Below are 12,286 nucleotides of genomic sequence, written 5' to 3' on the forward strand. Positions count from 1 at the left end.
TTGTTACCACCATCATTTCATATATTTGTTTATCATTCCACTTCCCTGCTAGAATATAAACTTCATGAGAATGGGAACTTCATATATCTTGTTCATGGCTGTCTCTTCGGTGTCTAGAATAGTATCTGGCTTGGAGTAGGCACTCACTACATTTGTGTTAAATAAACCAATTGTGGATGGATCAAGGTGGAACAAGAAGCAAGGCAAGGAGACCATTTAGGAACCTGTTGGGACAGCTTTGGTGAGAAATTAGCATGAGAGTATCCTGATGGCAGTGGTGGTGGAGAAAAGCAGAGCCAGTGTTCAAACACACGTGCACATATGTGTGTGTGCCTGTGGGTGTTCATGTGTATTTTAGCCAGTCATATCTGCTGTGTTAGAAGGGGAAGGCTAAGGAAGGTAAAGGTGTGCACATGTGTAAAATATGTGGTGTGCATGTTACGAACACCCTGTGACAAGCTGGACACCTTCCAGCTAACCCTGGCTGCCATCCTGCCTTCCTTTTGGATCTTGTCACCACCATCCCACATATCCCCACCTCTGCCAGCCAGGCTGCAGAAGCCTGCTAAGTGGAGGCTCTGTGGTTCCATTCCATCAGTGATGTGGAGCGCTTGCCTTAGGGAACAGGGGTAGGGAGCAATGGGAAGGATCTTAGGAAGTCAGAGCCACTGACAGTCTGAGAGACTCCAAGAGGCATGTGAACCTCCCAGAGGAGAGGGAGGAGGAGGAGGACTGTGGTGAGCTCAGAGCCAGAGAGCTCAGGCATGGCCCAGACTTCCTGAAGCCAGATGTAGTATCCTCCCTGTTCCACTCTAGGTCCTCTCTCCTGGTGGGGAGGGTGCCTTAACCAAGGATGGGCTTGAGAATTCTTGGCCTCCCAGGCTGTGATATAAAGTCAGGTCCAATTTCTATAGGACAGTCTGGGGTTTGGCAGTAGGAGAGGAATTTCTGTTCGTCTCAACTTTGATTATTTTCTTGTCTCCCAAGAGAGGATGGGAAATTAAGTTGTGCTGCAGAATGAGGAACTAAGGTTAGACCTCAGGCAGGACCAATCAGCTGCTTGCCTGAAGGGACTAAGACATACTATGTGGGTGAGAAAAGCTGGAAGGAGGTCTGGTGAGGAAAGGAGGAAGAAATGGGAGTTGTGGGGCAGCCCCACCCGGTGCCACTTTCTGATCTTGGGTGGAAGGGGCGGTCAAGACCCAAGATCCTGTTTGAGAGTTCCTCCTCTAGACCTCCAAGCCTGGAGCTGGGTTGCCTCAGTGCTAGCATTCCTTTCAGGTTCTGGGGTGTAGGGGGCCCTTCCCTGCGTTCTCTTTTCTGGGCTAGGGGCCGGGCGCTGCAGCCGCTCCCCTCCCACCTGGGCTGTGAGCATGGGGGTTGGGCCGAAACAGCCGCCAGAGCCGCCCACCTGCCCGCGGTGTCATGGCAACGACTCTGCCCACGTGGACGAAGAGGAAAGGGAGGAGAAGAGAGGAGAGGAGGCATCACGACCGGAGGATGGCAGGGGGCTTCTCTGGGTCCCTCCTGCTGAAGCCCTCACCCCTCTAGCTTGGCCCCAGTCCTAGCTTCTTTACTTCCAAGCCCCCAGGGCAGGGTGGGGCTGGTATTCCTGCCCTGGCCTCAGAGTGTGCTTGTCCTTGGGTGTCCTGAGTAATGACAACCTTGGCCTCCTGCACTGTGGGGCCCTGGCTGGGGTCCTGGGGGACCTGGGGCTTTGGCACATGCTGGTTTCTCCCTCTCTCCCCATCCTGCAAGTCGGGGATGGAGCCTGGGGCTGAGGGGATGAGAGCCCGACCTACTTCTCTATTTTCTCACTATTTTTCAAAAGGAAAATGACCCACTTTTCAGCCAATCGGACTGGGGCCTGTTCCCAGGCTGATTCCCTGAGCCCCCCTGCCCAGGCCTCTGCCCCATCCTCAGCCTCTTAGACACGTGCTGGGCCCACTTTTTAAGGGAAGCAGGTGCACCTGTGTAGAGGGGTCCCCCCTGCCATCTGTGCCAGGCTCAGGGAGGAACCTGTTCTGAATGGGGCACGGGTAGGCCAAGATTGGCTGATCCAGCGCCTATCACCCCTGCTTTGGGGGAGATGCTGTGGATTGCCTCAGTCCCAGGCACTTTGAATGACCTATCTGCCAGCCCCTTACACTCCCAGGATGTATCTTCCATCTCACAGATGGCAGGAAGGGCTGTGGGGAGGGCTCGAGGAGAACCACGTCCCCCTTCTCACCTTGTTTTGCTGGATGGTAGTGGGCTTTTCCCAAACTGCTCCATTTCCATGTGGAAAGGGAGAGCCTTTGGCGCTGAGAGACATGTCTGTCTGACTGCCTGCATAACAGTTTTTCCCAGAGACCCCTCCTAGAGGGTTCTGCCTGTGCCTCTCTTCCCAAGCCCCTCCCTTTCTCTAGGATATTGGTCTGGGCCTCAGAGCCCCCTCCCTCCCTCAGCTATATTGGCCTGGACTGGCTTGGGGGGTGATTAGGGATTTAATTATTTAGTTTCTCCAGCTCAGTAGATTAATTCCATCCATCACAGGCAGACCGAGTCTTCTCCTTCTCTCTGGGCTGCCTGGCCAACCCCAGAGGGAGGGAGCAGCATTGCTCACCTGGGCCTAGTATTGGATCTGGGAACAATGGATAAAGTTCTTGTTGGGGGAGGATTTGGTGTATGACATTGAGCAGATATGGGTGCTTAAGAGCTGTGAAATGAACATGTATAGCTCTCGGACGGGGATGAGCATGTGGATGTGTGAGATGTGAGGTTTGCATCTGTGCAGCTTCTGTGCACACAAACATCAGTGTGTTGTGGATGAAAACACACATGTGTAAGGGCCTTTACAGGAATAAGTTTGTGTATTATCTGTGTACATTATTTGACGATGGCTATATGTGAGAGGACAAATTCTGTGTAAGATGTATATAGATGACTTCATGTCTCTGCAATTTACCTATACATGAACACGTATTCAATTGTGAATGAGCAGTCTTGGGAACATATATAGCCACATGGGAGGGAGGGATGGCGGGGGTGGAGCTTTCCTGAGGCAGAGTGCTGAGCCAGGGCCATGGAGTGCCGGCTGCTGGCCTCATCAGACCATTTTGGTCAGGGAGACATGCTACTTTAGCCATGTCTGTTTAGCCTGGGCTTGGTGTCCTGGTGGTTGAAAGTGTCAGGCCTGGATTCAGACACATATTGAAATCCCTCTTCCACTACCTGTGTGACCTTGGGCAATTTTCTTTATATTCTAAGACTCTCTTTCCTCATCTGTAAAATGGGACTAGTGATGGTAGCTACTGCATAGTTCAGTTGTGAGGACTATAGGAGGAAATGCATCCAAAGCACTTAACACAGTGTCTGTGTGGTTGTGGGCATTCAGGGAGCTTGAACCTTAGAACGAAGAATTGAAAGGCACCAGATATTGTCTGTTCAGTGTTTGAATCCAACCTCAGCTCGAATGCCTCCCTGGGCAGGAAACTCCCAGCTCTTCAGCAACTGGGACCAAGTTTCCCGGCTGTGAAATTCTGGCCCAGCTATAGGGAGTCATTTTTCTTCTGCCTTCTCCTGTTTCTCCCCCTTTCTCTAAGCATTAACTGGGGGTGCTATTTCTTGATGGCTCAGTTGCTGACCCTGAAAATGTTGGGCACCTACTGGGTGCTTGGTTTGTCCACACAGAGATAGATTGAATGAATCATGGCCTTTAAGGAGCTCACAGTCTGACAACACAGTTACCCTTCTGTGCTGAAGGGAAGTATGGGACCCAAGAGGAGGTAGGACCTTCTGTGTCCTGGAGTTGATGGGAAAAGCACTCCTACGGAAGGCTTTTTAGAAGAGGGTGAAATTGAAAGGGACAGGTCTTCTATGTGGCACTACAGTCTATACTGCTTCCTCTCCTCACATACCCTCCTGTTCTCTCCCCAGATGCCCACTCTCTTCTGTCCTTCTAAGCCTGGAAATTTAGAGAGAGGAGCAAGGGCTCAGACAACCCTGAGGCTGGGGCAGGGTCTGGCAGTTTCAGGTAGTGCCAAGATTAGAACCCTGCTGTCAGCCAACAAAAGGACCTTCAAGGGACCCTGGGGGAACAGCCCTGTGCTTGATTTCCCTATAGGGGAGTCTCAGAAGGAGGGGACAGGCCTTGCGCTGGAAGTCCCTGACACAGCTCACACAAAAGGCTTATAGGGAAAGAAATATATATATATATAAAAAAATGGGAACTTGGTAAAATGATGGATATGTTAGCTTAATTGTGGTATCCACTTCATGGTATATAGGTATATCAAAATATTATATCACACACATGTTAAATATATGCAATTTCTGTTTTTTCTGAAGAGCAGGCCTAGGAGGTATCCTGAAAACTGTACTTTTGATGACTTCCTCAGATGATTCTGATTTAGATATTTGAAGAACTGTTTTTCAAACACTGAGTCGATGTACAAATATGTACTACAGATGAAAATCAAAATCTTCCATTGAGTTGTGGTATCCAGAAATTATGAGGGCCACAGAAGGATTAAAACCTTAGAAAGCCACATTTGGTAGAAGAGACACTAAAACACAAAATTGAATAACATTTGAAGAATTTCTTGGAGTTATTAACCTATGTCTAGAAATAAGTCTCATAAGGAATGTCAGTCACTATTTATCTAAGGATGTAACAACTTAAGAAATGATTGTATTATATTTTCTGGAAAAATTTTAAAAAGGCTTATAGGACAGTGTGTTAACCCTGGAGGCAGTTCTAAACTTAGAACCTCCCAGAGGGACTAGATACCTAGGCTGGCGGTAGGAAAGGTTATGATCCTGGCCAAGCACCTCATGCCCAGTGGACCCCTGTCATGGACTTGGGCACCTACCTGTTGTTCTCAGGTGGCCCTGCAGGATCAGGTCAGGCAGTACACTGAAGGCCAGGGCAGCACCAGCCCAAATCACATACAAATGAAAGAAGGTGCTAGGGCACTAAAGTCAGGAGTAGCCAATATATGGGGACAAATATGCCAGTTGACTTGTTGCCACAACCTAATGAAGTAGGCATCAATTTCCCTATTTTATGGATGAGAAAATGGAAGCTCAGAAAGAGGAAAGGGTTGTTCATGGTCACGCAGGTATGCTGCAGTAGATGATCGGAGGTGGATGATTGTCTCTCTAGTACCCAAGCTGTGAGGTTGCTGAACTTTCCCTTCCAGATCCCTGGAGTTGGAAGAGAAACTGCCAGCCCTGGCTGCAGGGGTTTGGCAGGATCTGTGAATCAAGGGCTTCTAGCTCTCTCAGATGACACCATCTTTGGCCACCTGGGCTGTCCTGCTGTCTCCTGCATGTTCAAGATGTGGGATGTCTTCAGAAAGATTCCAGGCAAACAGATTCTTCAATGCATGAAACAAATGAGTTTTCAGAGTGTCCATTTCTGATCCAAACCTCTCATTTGGCCACAACCTCAGCCCAGGGCTGTCTGAGACATCCTCCTAGAGGTCTCAGCTGGGTGTGGTGGCTCATGGCAGTCATCACAACAACTCGGGAGCCTGAGGCATGAGGATGGCAAGTTTGAGGCCAGGCTGGACAACTTAGTGAGACCCTGACTCAAAATAAAAAAGTAAAAAGGACTGGGGATGTAGTTCAGTGGTAAAGCATCCCTGGGTTCAATCCCCGGTAAAAACAAAAACAAACCCACAAAAAGCAAAACCTTGTGTCTAATTCCCATACAGTTAAATTGTTTTTCTTTCATTATCAATAGCTACCCTTCAGCAAAGTATGGGACATTTCATCTGTATTATCTTTATTCTTATGGCATCACAGTAAAAAAAAGTGACTATTTTTATTCCCATTTGAAAATGGGGAAAGTGACCTTGAGAGAGACGAAGGGACTTCCTTAAGGTTACATGTTTAGTAACTGGCAGACCTGGGCTACGAACCCTAAAGTTTGGTTCCAGGCCTGGAACTCATAGTCTCTCTCACCAGTTGTTCCTGGCCAGGATCTCTTAGGAGTTCTGGTCCTGGGAGTCTTCCTTCTTTACAGATGGAGGCTCCTGGAGACCTTCAAGAGGGGGAGAATGGACATGGCAGGGCAGCATAGCGGAGAATCAGTTTAGCTGACAAGATGGAGGAGATGGCTGAGAACAGGCTGGAAATGTTGGCCATGATGGGTGAAGCTGATCAAGATGAATTATGTCTTAGTGGGCCTTTGGCAGCCCTGGAGAAGGAGGATGAAGTTCAAACTCTGCTTTTGGGGTCTCTTGATTACATGGTCCAACTGAAGAAGGAGCTCTGGGACCCAGCAAGTTAGAGTGAGGGGACCTACTTGGGGCTGGAGGGTGAACCCCGAGTCTTACTCCTACATACAGCTCATCCATGAGAGCCCTCCTTACAGCCTATTCTTGCCATGAAACATTGGGATGTTTTCTTTTTTTTCTTCTTACTCCTTCTCTACTACCTTCCCTGTGCAAAAGGGCACATCTTAGGGTAGACCTGGGCAAACAGGATGAGCAGGGCTGGGTTCAGAGGCAGAATTTCTAATACCAAATTTTGAAGATTGTTCCAAAGCCTTTTTTTTTTTTTTGCAATGCTGGGTATTGAACCCAGAGCCTCACGCATGCTAGGCAAGCACTCTACCATTGAGCCACACCCCAGCACTGTTCCAAAGCCTTTTGAAGGAAAGGTGTGGAGGTTCTTTCTGTGGGCACCAGAAGGTGGGTGAGGCAGAAAGGGAAGACACTTATTCATGCAATAGATATTTTTTTGAGCACCCATTAGTGCCAGGCATTGTTCTAGATGCTCAGGATACTGCAGTGCATGAGACAGATACAGTTCCTGCCCTTCTGGAACTTAGGTTCTACCATGGTAAGACACACTCTACATGTGTAATGAATGGAGAAAATAATATCAAGGAGCAATAAGTTCCATGAGGATAATAAAACAGGGTGATGTAGAACGACATGGGGGATGTGGCTGAACTTTAGTTAGAGCGAGTGGTCAGAGAAGGCCTCTCTGAGCTGAGCCCCAAAAAATGAGACAGAGGAAGCCATGGGAATATCTGGGACAGAGTGTTCCAGCAGAGAGAACATCAAGTGCAAAGCCCCCTGAGGTGGGATTTTCAAAGAGATTATAGGTAGTGTGGGTTATTCACAGGCTGAACGCCATCCAGTGGGTCAGGAGATGCATTTAGACTCAGATCTGCCTACATGTCTTGAGTGTTTTGGAGCAGTAAACCCATTTTCTATGAAATTCCTGCCCTATGCCCCCAGGAAGAGTTGATGAAATACAGAAGTGAAGGTGAGTGAATAAGACTGCAAACCTCTCTCCTTCCATTCTGTTCCTCCTTCTTCTTTCTCCACTTTCTGGGGCAGGGAGGATAGGAGAAGAAGGGTTTTCCTTGGAGTCCTAAGGGCTGGGGTCTTTAGCCATGGGACGGGTCGAGGGGTTGAGGGAAGCACGGACAAGGGCGCCAGACCAGCAGCTACAGAGATCCTACCACAGTCATCCGGGTAAAGCCAGTGTCACACTGGCCAGGGGGCTCAGGCAGAGGTAGGTGAAAGGAGAGGCCTCTGTGGGCAAAGATGAATAGCCAGGTCAGGGGCTCTGTGTTAGGCTTCCAGTGGCTAGCTTATTCTGCATGGGCACATGGCCCCTGCAATCCAAGCTGCAGGCCAGTCAGGGATTGGGAAAGGGCTGTACAGGAAAACTGAGACAGAATCCTGGCCATATTGGTTAGGTCAGCCCAAGGAAATGTGGGAGATAGGCGAAGCCTGAAGCTTTGGGGTCCCTGGGCACACGTGGCTCACTCACAGGCACGGAAGAGCCCAGGCTTGTAGCATCAAAATAAATTCTAGGCCTCACTTGCTCTAAGTTCTGCTCTAATACTGGAACTGGTGTGGGGATGACCTCATGGGCTCCCTGTGATGGGATCGGGTAGGACAGACCCCCAGTGAGACAGCAGCTGTACCCTTTTGCTGAACAATCACGTCAAGCTTGTCACTCTCCCAGAGGCTCCCCGAGGAAGGGGTGAGTCAGCTAATATTCAGTAATCGAAATCTTCGTCTTTGCCCAAGGTGTCACTTTGTCAACCTCTGAGACACTTTGTTAAACGCACCTGGATCCCTGGGTCCCTAGATATGGACTATCTTAGGAACAACTTATCTTTTCCACAGCAGAATACCTTTGGCCTTAGATGGTTGTCACAAAGAGATTAAGTGACCTACCTAAGGTCACACTGTAAGCCAATGGAGGAAGTAATAAAAGCAAAACCACAAATAACAGTATCTACCTTTATTGGGTTTTTACCATGTGCTAGGTAGAGTGCTAAGGGAATTATATGCTTTCCTTTATTATCCCTTACATCATTAGTACCTTTATGATGGCTCTCATACAATCCCCATTTTGCAGGTGAGGAAATAGTTTAAGAGAGGTGAATCACCTGCCCAAGTACACACAGCTAGTAAGTGAGTGGAGAGGGATTTGAACCCAGATAGTCTGAAGACACAGTCCACACCAATAACCGCTTTGATCCAGTGAGTTTGTGAGTCACCTAGGTCTCAAGAAAATCAACTGATTTGGCTGGGCAGAGCCCTGGGGGCTAGGGAGAGAAAACACTGACTCCTTCCTCTGTATCCCTTTTCCTTCCCCCATTTTCCATTCTTTTTCTGGAAGGTAATTGCTTGGGGCAGTGACAACCTCCCTGGAGAATTACACAGCTGGTTTCCCAGTGAGATTTGTAACAACAACCCCGCCAGCCTGGCAGCCCCCAGCAAGTTCCGGTTTAAGAAACTAATTGCTGGATTGTGTAGTTGGTGCTAAATTGGGTAATTTCTTGGTGACGGCATCTGTGCCACTTCTTCCATTCCCAGATAGATTCAAGCTCTATCAGAGAAGAATTTGTCACACACGGCACCCTCCCAGACTCCTTCACTTCCCACTTCCCAGCCAGCCACAAGCGACTTGCAGAAGTGGCTGCTTTCCCGGCCCAGAGGTTCATCATCTGGGCAGCTCCTTGTGTCCTGGGATAGTGGAGAGATGACTTAGTGCAGTAAAGTGGGGAAAATAATGGCAGCACCCAGAGTTACCACAGGGCTTCAGAGAGCTTCTTTTATTCTGTGCTCGTCTGACTTTGGTCTTGGCATAAACTCACGTTCTCGCCACGCAGGGGAAAAGGTTAAATCATGCACTGGTTTGCTCTGGAGTGTGTGATATAGGTGAGGTCTTTTGATTGGTTTGTTTGCTAAACAAAAGCAAAAACATCCAAATGCACTTTTGTTGCTGTATTTCCTTCAGAATGGCATTGGGTAAGTGACTTCTCTGGGCTAACAGCACAGACAGTGGAAAAGTTAAGGCTTTGGAATTAGGCAGCGCTGGGTTTGACTTCTGGCTTTGCTACCGGCTTTCAGTGTGACTTTAGGATGGTTAATTAGCTTCTCAAAGTCTCATTTTCTTTTTCTATAAATTGGGAGGGGTGGGGATAATCTCCATCTCTTGAAATGGTTTTGGGAATCAGATAAAATATCACAAATGAAAGGCTGTTGTTCTTTGTAGGCTCTAAAAAGTCTCTCAACAAGCACCTGCCACGTGCCAGGCACTGTGCTAGGGGGGGAGAACACAGCGACTGAGACGGACAAGATTCCTGCGCGGAACTTACATTCTAGCGGGAGAGACAGGTGATCTCGGAATCACACAAATTTAAAATGGTAACGATGTAAGAGCCAGGTCCGTGGTGCCTTGAGAGCAAACAGCAGGGGGATCTGACCTACTCAGGGAGGCCAGAGAAAGCTTCCCCGAGGAAGCAACCACTGGGCTGAGATCTGAAGGGAATGCAGGAGGCAGCAAGGCAGAGGTGGGCCGGAAAAGCATTGGGGACAGTGGGAATAGGCCCCATGATGTGAAGGATCATGGAACTGAAAAAAGACTGGCATGGCTGAAGCAGAGAGAGCAAGGAGGGGGCATGTGGTGAGAGGATGTCGGAAAGCAGGAAGGGACACGCCGTGCTGGCCTGGTCAGACAGGTGAAGGTGCTTTGTCCTAAGCATCATCAGTAAGCCAGTGAAGAATTTAAAGCAGAGAAGCCACATGATCAGATTAGCGTTTTCAGATGATCATTTGGGTTGGAGTAGGGTAAGAGCTGAAACATGGAGACCAGTTGGGAGACTTTTGCAGATGTACAGGCAGAAGGTGATGTTCAGAGGTGTAGCTGGATTCGTTCGTAGCGCTTTCTGCTGCACATGCAGAAAATCTGGCCCAGGGAGGTTTAAAATAGAGTTCATTCCCTATCACAGCAGGCCTGGGGAAAGGCAACCGCTTGTGTTGCTTCCTGGTTCCTTGGTGCCAGGACTAACATCCCTGCCGTTGCCGAGGGCTTTCTCTCACGGTGGCAAGATCGCTACCCTCATTCTGGCCATCGTTATTTTATTCTGGCCAAAAAGAAGGGGAGGAAAGATGGCACTAGCAAGCTCCATCCTTTTTGTGACAAAGGCAAGACAATTTCCCAGAAACCCTCACCTAATTTTTATGTTTTGTTTTGAAGTCCTGGGGATTGAACTTGGTGGTGGGCTACCACTGAGCTACATTCCTAGCCTCATTTTTTTTTTCCTAAGACAGGGCCTTACTAGGTTGTCCAAGCTGGCCTTGAACTTGAGATCCGCCTGTGTCAGTCTCCTGAATAGCTGAGATTACAGGTGTGTGCCACAGTGCCTGTCTCATCATATGTTCATGTATATATATATCGTTAGCCAAAACTGAATCACATGGCCTGAAGTTACATGGGAGGCTGGGAAAGGGAGGAGGTTAGGAATGAGTTTTAGCTAGTCAGCCAACAATGATTGGTGGTAACAGAAATAAGTGGGTACATTTATTTTTAGGAAGCAGAATCCATAGGACTGGGTGATAGATTATGAATCCCTTCCTCACTTGTTTTTCCTTTCCCTAGATCATGTCTAGTATGAGTAAATGGCTGTGTTGGAGAGAGGTGCCAAAATAGTGGGGACAGAGGGTGAAGGAATGTGGCTGTGAAGCATAATATATAGCAATAAATCAGTTGATAATGAATTTTTTTGTTGTTTAGGAAATCCATAAATTAGATATCTTTCCCCTCCAGTAACTTGGATTTTTTAAAATATCCTTTACTATTTGGTCACTGAGGAATTCAGAAGTCCAAAATAAATGCCTCACATGAGACATTACATTGCATGATATTTTAGAGTTTATAAAGTGGTTTTGTATGCATTGTGTCATTTGCTATGCACTGAAATGAGCAGGGATCTCTATAGAGAAGTTGGGTCACTTGTCTGGGTTGTATACCTTCTGGTCTTGAGACTGTGCTCTTTCCACTAGACAGTGCTGCCCTGTAGGACATGGGTCAGGGAGCCAGAAGGGTCTGTCTGGAGACGAGCAACTGTAAGGACTTATCTCCTCTGAGAACACAGCTAGGAGAATATGGATCAATTTTAAAGAGACTGAAGTTTGTTAAGCTCTTGATAGCCCCTCACCTATGTGAAGCTGGATACAGAGAGCAACTGAGAACATCTACCATTGGGAAGTTCAGTGTGAGATTCCAGCTTAATAGGACTGCAAACCAACCAAATGGGATTGTGTGCAGTTCTACCAAAGTGGCTTTTGGTGCTCTGCATCTCAGACTTGGGTCCTGCCTGGGCTAGGAAGAGGAGTGTGCCATGGACCAAGGACCAGGCTGTCAAAGCTTCTATCCAAGGTGTGGAAATGTTTTCGAGTGCTTTTCTAAGTGCCTAAGAGGCAGCCATCTTGGTCTGAAGTGCCCTCTGTTACCCCAGAAAAGGGCAGTGGAAGAGAAGAATTGTCATAGAGCCAGGCAGCTGATATCTGTGAGGTCACCCCAGTCTCTCTCCAGGCAAGATAACCAGTAGCCACTCCAGTTCAGTTCCCAGGGTGAGCTTGGAGCTAGGCATATTTCACATTCTCCTCTATGGAAGATTCCCAGGAGACTCCACAATCTTCTTCATTGTCTCACATCCCTCAGGGTCAGGAAGTTCTTCCTGATGTCTGACTGCGTCTCTTCACTACTATTAATCACGCTTGCAAAGCTAGCTCTTCTTCCTGACATCCCTGTGTCTAATAATGGCATCATTAGTCTTCCAGTCACGGCTGCTGCAAACTTCAGAATCGTCTTCCTTTCTGACTCCCTCTCTCTCCTTCCCACTGTTCTCCAAATCCTGTCTTTCTACTGGAACTTTCTCAGCCCACCCCTCAGAATTCTTTATTTGTACAACTTTTCTGGCTTGTGCTTGCCTTTCCTCCATTGGGAGTTATCTCCCCTCCACCTTTGTGAAATACACAGC

General features: G+C 48.1%; 1 protein-coding gene across 3 annotated transcripts in view; it reads left to right on the forward strand.

Annotated features, from left to right (window-relative positions):
- The window catches only part of Dlgap3 (DLG associated protein 3), a 60,758-nt gene that overhangs the window by 7,844 nt on the left and 40,628 nt on the right, over window positions 1-12,286 (forward strand). Inside the window, exon 1 of one of the 3 annotated variants that reach the window (XM_058570916.1) lies at window positions 8,805-10,651. The exons of the other annotated variants lie outside the window; for them this stretch is intronic. The gene's annotated coding sequence lies outside the window, so the exon portion shown is untranslated. Of the gene's footprint in view, window positions 1-8,804; window positions 10,652-12,286 lie in introns of those variants that run through there. 3 annotated transcript variants of the gene reach the window in all.

This window comes from Marmota monax, unplaced genomic scaffold (genome assembly GCF_021218885.2).
Source record: "Marmota monax isolate L192 unplaced genomic scaffold, Marmota_monax_Labrador192_F-V1.1 WCK01_AAM20220418_F8-fsc00008, whole genome shotgun sequence".
Classification (NCBI taxonomy): Eukaryota; Metazoa; Chordata; class Mammalia; order Rodentia; family Sciuridae; genus Marmota; species Marmota monax.